The 11,922-nt window shown below is 38.7% G+C and overlaps 1 pseudogene; it reads right to left on the bottom strand.

Annotated features, from left to right (window-relative positions):
* Positions 1-4,564: 4,564 nt before the first annotated feature.
* Positions 4,565-5,111, bottom strand: LOC102481619 (ferritin heavy chain pseudogene; annotated as a pseudogene).
* Positions 5,112-11,922: the final 6,811 nt, after the last annotated feature.

Raw genomic sequence — 11,922 nt, 5'->3', positions numbered from 1 at the left:
GATTTAAAAATATAGCAGAAACTCAACTAAGAAAAGCTTTCTTTTTGTAGATTATTTAATTTGACTTGATGTCTGTCTTGAGACTGCCATGGGTCTTTTGTTTATTAACTTTTTTAGAGAGATTTTTTCTGCAGCATGCATGCACTCATTGGAGAGACAGAAAGAGACAGAGAAATGGAAAGTAAGAAATCAACCTCATCCCCTTGGGAGATGGCCACACCACAATCCCTTCTCCTCTAGTCTCCTCTTGGGATTTTGTGCATGCATGCATACAGGCCCATCATGAGTATTGGTTGCCTTTTTCCCCCTTATGGTGCATTCTCCAGTTCTGGTTTAATGCATTAGACTGAAAAGTCATGACCCTGGTGTCTCAAGGGCTTTCTTTGTCTGGAAAACTTGTTAGAGAAATAAATTGAGTGGCCTTTTGTGCCTTCAGCTTGGTCTTTCAGTTTCCTACATTTTGGGCACTGCCTTTCTGACACTCCGTTCAAAGCCCCGGCTCCTAGAGGGAATTCTGGAGTTGTTCACATGGCCTTATGGCTGGCTTCTAAAGAGAGCTGAGCAGAAAAGACCTCTTCAACGACATTTATGTGTAGATAACTACCCATATTTGGGAAACAGTGAACAGTTGATCATGGCTACAGTTTGGGGAGTACCTGAGGAAGTAATGAAAGATGATTCTGGATAGATAGAGCATGGGGGGACAGGGGAGGTTATAAAAAAGGTAAAACAATTTGCCAAGGGATTTGAAACGGTTTCTGTGCTGGAGGAAATCACTGAAGTGATTTTAGTAGGAGAGTGTCATGATCAGATATGCAGATTTGCATTTTGTGAAAAAAAAAATAAACTTCAGTTAAAGTTTTAAAGATTACAGTAAGAAGGGACTGAACTTTTTTGACAGTAGAAACTTAACATCAAAACAATTTTTTAATAGAATTAATGCGACACACTGTTCAGTTGGATGTAACATTTAAAAGAAAGGAGTTGATGATGAAATTCTAATTTGAGCATAAGAGCAGGCTTTGGGGAAGAAGAGAGTGATTAATCCAACTTTGAATATTGGTATTTGTATGCCCATGGGAAATCCAAGTAGAAATGTTAAGTTGGTAGTTAGAAACCGAGGACTGGATACAACAGAGTAGAGACCTGGATACACAGATCAAAGAGTAATCCGCACAGAGGTTGCAGCCAATGAAATTGGATAAACTCCTTTTAGGGAGACTATTGCATAGAAAGTGGTCTTAGGACAGAAACACCTTCAGTGTTTAAGAGATGTTGAAAGAAGAGGAATCAGTGGTAGGAAAAGCATCTTGTTCATCTCTATGTCCCCAGTATCTAACAGTGTTTCACACAAATGTTTATGGATGGACTACGATGAGATGAAAAGGTAAATTTAGGCAAAAATAAGTGAAATTATAAGGACTAGTGCCCTAAAAACCAAAGGCAGGAAAAAAAAATGCAAGGAGGAGAAAGATATTAAACTCAGATGAGGAGTGTCCCTTGGGTTTGACAAATATAAAGTCATTTAATCCATTTTCCACCTTAGCAACAGTATGTGTTTTAGTTAGATGGTGGAGCCAGAGCCTTATTGGAATGGGTTGAGAGGGTTATGCCAAACAAGGAGAAGACATTAAGGTATAATAGTCTTTGAAGAAATTGGACTCTGGAAGAAGGTAGACTTTCTAAAATAAAGAATAAAAATCTTATTTACCATTAAACATTAATATTTGATGATTTTGTGGAGAATGGAGCAATGAAAAAAGAAGACTATAGAATGGCGAACACAGAGCAGGAAGAGTAACATTGACCTCCTACTTGATGTTGAACAAGGATTACCTGATATTGGTTACTTTTGTGTGAGTGTATGTCACTTCTTCCCAAGAAGATAATCAGTTGTTAAGAGGCAGCAGTCACAATTTGTACCTCTTCTGCTCCTCAGCCAGTTTAAACATGGCATGCATATGGTTATTATTGCTTGATTATAGCCATTTAATAATACTGTGTAAGAAAATTTTTAGAGGCAACTTTCTGGATAATCCCTTAAATTTTTGTTTTTAAAGTAGACTCAATGTTGAAGCAAGGCCATGGATCTCAGTAGTCATCTGAGGCCCCTTGCTATGTAGGTAGCACATCGCTGTACCCTTGAATCGGTCCATTCCATTTTAACAGATTTGAACATTGTCACCTATGTCTCATTAGGAAAATTGGTTCTGTTTTTGGTAAGATTAGGGAGTTGGCAGTTTTACAATTTGGATCAGGAGAGAGTGTTCTCTCTTCAAAGTGAAAAAAAAGTATGACATTATCCTTATTTCTGTCCTTTTCACCTGTTCTGAAATTGTTTTCTCTCTCAGTGGGCAAGGACTGTTCTTCTGAGAAGTTGCTAGATCCACATCCTAGTTTCTGGGAAAACCCTGGACACTTGTAGTCTTCTTTTAGGATCAACTGACCTTTCAGTGTCCTACATATCTTTAAACTACCACTTCACAGCTTTTATCTAAGCAAAGAGAAGATATGTTTTTACAGTTATGCCTTGAACTTGATGGTACCAGTAGATGTCACTCTGGACAGCAGGATAGAGTATCTCAGCTCTCATCTGCAGTTCAGAATAAACTGCGGTAGCCTATGTTGCTCCCAACCACTTTCAAACATCTCAGGACTGACACATCTGAATTATGACATTCTCTGCATTGCCAGTTTTACTTCTATGTTGTGAAATAAGAGAGCTGGAGAGCTGCCATTTCGTCTCGCTCTCATTCAGCTAGAATGCCAAATGCTTATATAGTTACACCAATCAAGTAGGCAAGAAGGAAATGGTTCAGGGGAAATGGAGAGAATATATGTTTTAAAGCAGCATATCTGAATTCAGTGTTCAGTCATATTAAATTCTGTCATGGCATCAGGCAGAAGAGAAGCAGTAAATACTTTCCTGAGTATATGTGGCTGGACCCAGGCTTGTGTTAAGTAAGTTGACTTCTCCCCACATATGTAATCTCACTTTTCACTGTTGTCCTAAATCAGTGATTCTCGAACAAGCTCCTAGAATAGGAAAATAGGGGAGTCTTCCTAAAATTCTCTAAAATCAATAAAATTGATGAATTGAACTTTCTCAAATTAATTTTATCTTTCTATGCTCTATCCCCTCTCCATAAGCATTAGGAATCTACTCTATTGCATGACAAAATCAATGAACAAGAAGCTGACAGGGCGTTGAGAAAAGGAGCAGCCTAGTTGGACAGATTTGTGTTTTTAAAGATATATATTTGTGATGTCCATGCTGTGTACTATTTTTATTTTATTGTATTTATTTTCTTTTTAAATTGTTTGCATTATGGCTAGTGCATGTAACAGGATGTGTATCAGTATATGGCCTTCTATCACCTGAACAAGAGTGAGGACTTGTGCTTTTCATGTACCACCCTCTACAACTAGTCATGGTGGAGGTAAACATGTGACAGATTTAGGGGCTATGTATAAGAACTATGGGAACTCATAAGAGGAAAGATCACTTTCAGCCAGTGTGATTCATGTTTTATTCAGTAAGTAGAATTGATACTCTAGGGGCCTGCAAGTAGCGTGGTGGTTAAGGCACTGGACTCCCATATGGCCAACCAGGTTCCAGTCCTAGACCTGGTGGCTTGCTTTCCCTCTCTCTTTCTCTCTGTTTCTCTCTCTGAGAACACACTATCTCTATAGCAAAATTAAAAATAAATAAATAAATAAATAGGTAGATAAAATTAAAACAAAAAATAATTGAGACTCTTAATTTTTTAAAAAATTTTTGTTTCACGGTGTGAATTCTCATCAGAAAGAGAGAAATTGTCCCCCAGAGAGGATGGTCACACTGCAATCCCCTCTCCTTCTTTCTACTCTTGGGATTTGGAGCATGTACATACATGCCTGGTATATTTTCAAGAAAAAAAAAAAACATAAAAACAAAAAAACCCCTGTACTGTTGGCCATGTGGAATCTAGCCACCTTAACCTTTAAGCCTCCAACCAGCCCAACACTAATTTTTGAAGGAAGAGATGCTGCCAAGCCAGGGAAGAATAACAAGAAAGGTTCTCTAGGGAGAGAAGAAAAAAACAAAAACAGAGGGATGGACAAGGCACAAGGAGGAACAGGTGACAGGGAGGTCATTTATCTAGAATCCAGGACTGATGACTGGGAATTATTGGAATGAGCTAGCATGTTACTTTTATTCTTGCTCTTTGCTGAGAGTGAAGATTGAAGCTGGAGTAGTAAATATTTTCCCATATACATATGACTCTCTTTTTCCTCTGTGTTGGCTGTGACTTCCCATCTAGCCCATCTTCCATATTCTATTTATTATCCTCTCCCAGTGTTTAACTGTTCTATAGAGAGGGAGAGAGAAAGGGATTATCCTTGTTTTCATTTATTTATTTTTGTACCAAGTTTCTTTATTTGAAAGAAAGGTACAAATTAAAGAACCTAAGTAGATGTCTTGGTACAATTTATCTGAACCATAAAAAGAACCCCAATATGCATGCACTGCCTTGGTGAGCTGGGATGTCACCCGATGGCTCTGGGAAAGTTAGCCTCAGGCTTAGCTCTGCTTCCCACTGTCTCCCCGGGTGTGCTTGGCAAAGAGATACCCTGCCATGCCAGATTCCGGGGCTCCCATCTTCCATAAATTAGTTACAGAGTCACCCAGTTCTTTGATGTACTTCACCTGCTCCTTCAGACAGTGCATTTCAATGAAGTCACACAAATGGGGGTTGTTTTGTCAGTGGCATTTGTGCAATTCCAGTATAGACTGATCCACGTTTTTTCCAAGTGTAATGCACACTTCATTGCGTTCAGTCTGCTCTCCCAGTCATCACGGTCTGGTTTCTTGATATTCTGAAGGCAGATGCAGCCACCTCGTTGATTCTGTAGCTTCATCAGTTTCTCAACATGTTGTCTTTCCTCATGAGAGTGGTGGAGAAAATACTTGGCAAAGTTTTTCAAAGTCACATCATCGTGATCAAAGTAGAAAGACGGGGATAGGTAGACTTAGGAAGCGTAGAGCTCCAGGTTGAACTGAAGGTTATGACGGCCTCTGAGTCCTGGTGGTAGTTCTGGCACACCTGGGAGGGGACTGCAGTCTTCATGGCGGTAGCTGAGGAGGGGCGACAGTGACGACTGCTGTGTGGCTCTGGAGTGGCAGCGGGGGCCCTTGGAGGTCCGAGGACACCTCAAGGAGATAGCAGAAGACTGGCTCTGGTGGCCAGTGAGGATGGGGGGATGAGTGCTGGTTTGGGTCAAGCACTATTGAAGCAGGAAACAGTGCAATTCTGAGTGGAGAACATCTCCCTTTTTGTTTTAGAGTTTTGCTACAGGGGACATGCACTGGCAGGAGAGACAGAGAGAGAAAATGAGAAATCACCCCTGAGGGAGGATGGCCATGCCACCATCCCTTCTCCATTCTCCTCTTGGGTTTTTTTTTTTTTGGAGAGATTTTCACTGTAGGGCGCGTGCGCTCGCCAGACAGACAGAGAGAGACATAGAGACAGAAAGCGAGAAATTACCCCCCAGGGGGGATGGTCATGCCGCAATCCCTTCTCCTCCATTCTCCTCTCGGGATCTTGGGCACGCACGCACACGCGCCCGGCGTGAGTTTTAAGCCACCGGGTCCGGGACCCGAACCGCGGTCGACTACGTGGGAGTCCAGCTAACTGCTGGTTCCCTCCTCTTGGGTTTTTGATCACGCACTCACACATGGTTTGATCTTCGAGCTGCGTCCTGACACTTGGTCGGCCATGTGAGAGTTCAGCACCTTAACCACTATACCATTTGCTGACCTGATAGATTTTCCACCTTAAAATACCTTCTTGAATATGAATCAACATGAAAATGAATGTTTAGTAATAATAACAAAAAAAGAGAGATAATAGTTGAGTTCTCTGTGTATCTTGTCAAAGTTTGAGAGACCAAGACTTCAACTGATTGTGTTCGATGCAGTGTTAGCTTAAAACAGGTTATGAAAAAATGAGTAAATAAAACTCAAAGAGAAAGGTTCTTGAATGTAATCCTTATATAGAGTAGGAGAAAGAGACCCAACTAATGTTGCTTTAATTTGGTTTTCTTAGTATCTCTAATATAATTATCTTCTTAATGGATTACATAGGCCTTGATTCTTTTCAAGTGACATTGCATTAACTAAGTGAAGACCTTTAATATTAAAAATAATTTTCTCATTAACAAGTGTGTTTTCAAAATATTATTTTTATACTGCTATTTTTAGAGAGATTAAGGGCAACTTTATATTTTCCCATGTTAAGATGACCTCAGTACTTTATAAAATCAAAATAGGTGTGCATCTGGGAATTTCTTTTTAAATTCATGTTATTTTATTCTCAGAAGTTAATATATTTATTTACTTGAGAAATATCTACAGAGTTATCTACAATTTAGATCTCCAGGGGAAAAGAAGGAAAAGGATCACTTTCTACTATGTAAAAAGTTTCAAATTAAACCTTTCAAAATCTCATGTTGACTATCTCATTATATAATGTGGTGAGCTGTTGGATTGTTTCATAAGTCATGAAGTCCTTATTAATCAAAACATGTTGATGCAAAGGAGAGGATTAATTATTTGCTTTGAAAATTAAGAAAAGGGCACATAAATGAGAAAAATGATATTAAATAGCATATTTCATACTGCTTGGCATTAATGAGCACTGTGATCACCTTATTTGAGTTTCTGACCTTTACCATATTATCAACAGTCATTATGGGAAGATAGATCCATGTAGATTTCTGATCCATATGTTATGGACCTACATGACTTGGTTTACAGTGAATCTTTAGCAACTGTGCTTTAAGGATCTGTGATGTCATTTAAATTGGGAAAGAAGGCAGCACTTTTTTTTTTCCATTAAAAATGGGGACTTACTGTGTTGCTATCCTCTTACCTTAGCTTTCTGAATACCAGAGACCTCAGACACACATTACTACTGGTCCTTTTTGGCAGGGTCTTGCCATGTTGCCTAAGATGGCCTCAAGCTTGTGATCCTTCTGCCTCCCAGTAGCTGGGATTACAGGTGCATGCCATCACACCCTACTTTCAGGTTGGGCTGGAAATGGAAACTACCTCCCATGTGGCTTCAGCCTGCAGAGCAGCAGTGTTTCACAGATATGACCACGGTGGCTGAGCCATGGGGCAGTACCTTTTAATGTTACCTTGTATGGTATTTACTTGGTTGTAAATGAAAATACCAAATAATTTAACTTTCAATATTAGGGGAGATATGGTCCTTCTTTTTAATTTAGCCTGTCATTTTATAAAAATGGTTTCTTCTCTTAGACTCACAGCAGTTTGTACTTATGGCAAGTGACGCCTGCCACTTAATGTCTGAGAATAAAGACTACATTCCCTACCCCCCACACCTTTCTATTTATTACTAACAGAATGAAAATGAGTTGAACTTAGGAACTGGTAAATAAATGTTTATTGTATAAATGTTGTAAGCACTCCACTATCAAGTATTTAAAACTAGAAAGGCCAAATGTGAAATTACATTTTGATTTAAATTGGGGACTAGAACTACATTGCTGTGCATTCTTTGTAGCATACTTAAATTCTTTTGGCTCAAACTTTCATCATTAAAAATTGTCACTAGCACGTATAAGAATATGGATACTATCCATTTCCATTTATCTGTATGTCAGTGGATTCCATTCTCCTTTATTTTACACTCTCTTCTATATAGAAGTATCACATGGGTACAATTGTTAGTAGTCTATGTCTGATTCATCTGAAATAGTTTTCTAAAATCCATGTGCAAATGTATATGGAAATTTCAATTTTATGAGATCGATGTAGGAAGGGAAAAAAACCCTATAAATTATCTCAACTAGATCTAAATTAGATTCAATATTGTCAGTGGTTTCCTTTATACAAGGTTTTAAATTGGAAACTTCCTGTCATGACTATCCAAAGGCAGAAATTCAGTCTTTGCAGACAAAGATAAATTTTATGCATATCTTTGTAGAGCTAAGTAATGTAACCTAGGGAGGCCCTGAAATTTGGGGTCCTGATAATGCTCTATAATGGAGCCACATCTATCAAGAATATTCATATTTGTTTTACTATTTTAGATATAATTCTGAGTTATTCTTTGGATTTTGCTAGTACTAATAATCACTAATATTTGAGTCTTATGTGTAAGACACTGTTTTAGTCATTTTTTTTGTTTTTGCCTTTTTTAGAGGTTTTTGCCTTAGGGCACATACACTTACCAGAGAGAGAGACAGAGAAAGAGAGACAGTGACAGTGAGAGGGAAAGTGAGAAATCAACCCCCAGGGGAGATGGCCATGCTGTAATCTCTTCTCCATTCTCCTCCCGGGATTTTGGGCAACATGTACACATATGTGGTGTGAGTTTCAAGCCATTAGGTCTAGGACTTGAACTGCAGTTGGCCAAGTGGGAGTCCAGTGATGTAACTGCTACACCATCTGCTGGCCCCTGTGTTCTAGACTCTCACCAAGTGTTACGTTATTACAACAAATCCATGAGTTAAGCTGGAGTCATGTCATTCTCTGGAGGAGAAAATTAAGACATACTTTATTTGGTTTTATTGCTTCATGTCCTAGGTAGAGCAAATAATCATCCTGGCTAAGGTAAACTCAGGGTTCGTGTATCAGTTTCTACACTCATGTCTCTGTAGAGCAGATACATTTTCACTTGGGAAAATGAAAAACTTTTAGTAGCTTCCCAAAGGATGCCAACCTAATGGTATGAATTCTTCCTTTCAGTTTTGCTATAGGGTGTGTGTACTCATCAGAGAGAGAAAGAAAAAGAGAGAGATAAATCACCCCCAAGGGTGATGACCACATCTCTCTTGGGATTTTGGGCATACATGTACACATGTGTGTGTTTGTTCAAGCCTCTGGGTCAGGACTATGGCCATGTGAGATCCAACTGCCTTAACCACCATGTCACCAGCTGACCCAGTAGGAGTTCTTTTTCATATTGAATTAATTAATTTCACTCTCGCTCTACACTGTAAAATCAGTTTGACATCCTTGAATACTCCAGTCATCTAGCAATCTTTACCTATTGGCTGTAGACCAAAATATTCAGTTCAGTACTTAGTTACACTCTCTTATATTGCTTTAATATAAAAAATGAATGTTGTTATTGTGGATATTTTTATAATATTGAATCTGAATAATGTAAACTTTATTAAAAATATATTTTAGTCTGAAATTTTGACTAATGTACAGTAAATGCTAAACTACAATTTTTTTTTCTTCAAGGGTTTTTGCCATAGGGTAAATGTACTCACTGGAGTGAGGGGCAGAGACAGAAAGAAGGAAAGTGAGAAATTACCCCCTTGGGGGGTGGCCATGCCTCAATTCCTTCTGCTTCATTCTCCTCCTGAGATTTTAGGTATGTACACACATATGCCTGGTGTGATTTTCAGGTCTCTGAGTCTGGGACTCGAACCACAGTTGACTATGTGGGAGTCCAACACCTTAACCAATATGCCACCTGCTGGTCCCACTAAACTACAATTTTTTTTTAAAGAATTATTTTATTTAACTTTACTTATTTAAATTTCACCAGAGAGGGACAGAGTAGGTGAGAGAGAATGAGAGAGAAAGTGAAAATGCAAGCTGCCAGATCTGGGACTCAAACTGAGGTTGGTCCTGTGGGAATCCAGTGACCTTAACCACCACACCGCCTGCTGGCCCCATAAACTACAAATTTGATAGTTAATTTTATGAGTTTTCACACTTACTATGTTACTTTAGGTTTTGTTCACTTGCTCACTAGAACTGATACATGAACTTGAATCTATTTGTGATATGTACAACTCGGATATTTCTCATAAGGAAAATTAGTAAAACAGAAGAGTCTATCTGAAAAAAAGTAAAACTATAGTAAAAAAAATAGTTTGAAATTTCCTCTAGGAGTTTGCATATGGCTAATATCTAGGTAGATAATGAGATAAGAATTTTTGAGAGTTCCTTAAGAATGGAAATTTCTGCTGTTAAAATTCCAGGAGCCCCAAATTCTTTTTTGGAATTTACCATGACTTTGGGTGGGTTATAATATCTGTGTTTTAGTTTCCTCAACCACAAAATGAAAGAAAAAAAAGGATTGCATTAAATCAGCTTTGAGACCCTTTTCAACAATGAATGGAAAGTTTTGTTCTATTCTAAGTAAAAAGTTGCCTCACACAGTTTTATCACAGTTTAAAAGGAGGTAAACCAGTCTAAACAGATAGCAATAAAAGTAGCTACTATTTATCGAGCATTCACTATAAACCAAGTGTTCTTCTTAGGGCTTAACATGTATCACTGTTGATTCCTTACACAATACTGAGTTATTGTAATAATTCTTACTTAAAAATCATGATGTCGAGACACAGAGACAGAGGGAAACTCACTGAAGTTTTTAAAGCTGATAAGCAGAGAAGCAGAGATCTCAAGCCCTCGATATCTCAAGAGCCAGAGCACAAACCATAGTACTCTGCAACCTGAGAGGAACCACAGTTCTTCCATATAGAATGGGTCCATCTGTGTTCTCTTCTTCAGTAGTGATAATGAAAAAAGTGGAGAAATACTTTTTTTATTTTGAGAGGATTTTGTTATAGGGCGCGTGCGCTCGCCAGACAGACAGAGAGAGACAAAGAGACAAAGAGCAGGAAATCACCCCCCTGGGGGGATGGCCACGCCACAATCTCTTCTCTCCATTCTCCTCTCGAGATCTTGGGCACCCATGCACACGCACCTGGCGTGAGTTTAAGCCACCGGGTCCGGGACTCGAACTGCGGTCGACTACGTGGGAGTCCAGCGACATAGCCATTACACTAACTGCTGGTCCCAAAAGTGGATAAATACTTAATAACTGGGAAAAATCATACTTTAGCTCTCTTTGGGGACAACTTTACCACCTTAAATAATTTCTGGATCATTCTTTTTTCATGCTTAAGCAAGATTCTGATATAGCATGATATTGGCAGAGGTTGTAAAGTGCCTATCAATTTGGTATTATAGTGCTACCCTGGGCTTTGCCACTGTCCAATGCAAAGCAATACTTATATAAAAGATTGCAGGCTGAATTACAAAGTCTTTCTCATTCAAGCCTTTCTTGCGGCACTTGAAAATGTCTGTTTTGAGCAGCCCATGGGCTATTTGTGAATAGGTGGGAAAAATAGAAAAAAAATACTGTAAAATATGCTCCTCTTTGAGGGAATTAAAAATACAAACACATATTCCTTGAAATAATTAAGTAATAGGTGTCTCTATGCATTGTAAATGATGTCTTAGCTTTAAATTTTTTGCAACATTGATTTCTCTAGTATAGCTATTTCCAGGTATTCATTCTTATTTACAGATTGGGAACTACTTTTCAAAGTCACATGGTTTAATAATCAAGAGAGAAACATATGGCCAATGTGTTCATCAGAATTACTCATTTATTCATAGCTGGGGATGAGCATGTCACAGGATAGGTAGGCCCACTCAAGTGTTTCACTTGGAAACAGAGCGAATAAGCATGGGCTATAAAACAGGCTTGGTAGGTATCAAGAGGTTGGAAGAACCCTGGTTCCCATGGGAACATATGACCTTTCTAGCCCACTGAATAATTTCAAATGGAATCATTTCATGGGCTGGAAGGGACCTGGAACTCACTACTCAGAAATATGCAGAAGCTCTACGTGGTATTTTTAGTGGGGCTGTTTGGCTGTGGGAGTGGAGTTGAAGAGGAACTTTTGGTAAAGCCATTTGAGGTCTTTCTGGTACAAAGTCCAAAGTCCAAAGCCTCATCTGAGACTCAATGAAAACTCCTTCTAGCTGTAATCAAAATAAATTACATAGTTTCAAAATACAATGGCAGAATAGCCATAAGGTAGAAATTCCCATTCTACGTAAGATAGGATTAACAGGCCCCAAGCAAGTCTGAAACT

The sequence above is a fragment of the Tupaia chinensis genome, unplaced genomic scaffold, assembly GCF_000334495.1.
Source record: "Tupaia chinensis unplaced genomic scaffold, TupChi_1.0 Scaffold000622_1, whole genome shotgun sequence".
NCBI lineage: Eukaryota > Metazoa > Chordata > Mammalia > Scandentia > Tupaiidae > Tupaia > Tupaia belangeri.
Note: the sequence above shows the minus strand (reverse complement) of the source record. Positions and strands in the feature narration are given on the sequence as shown.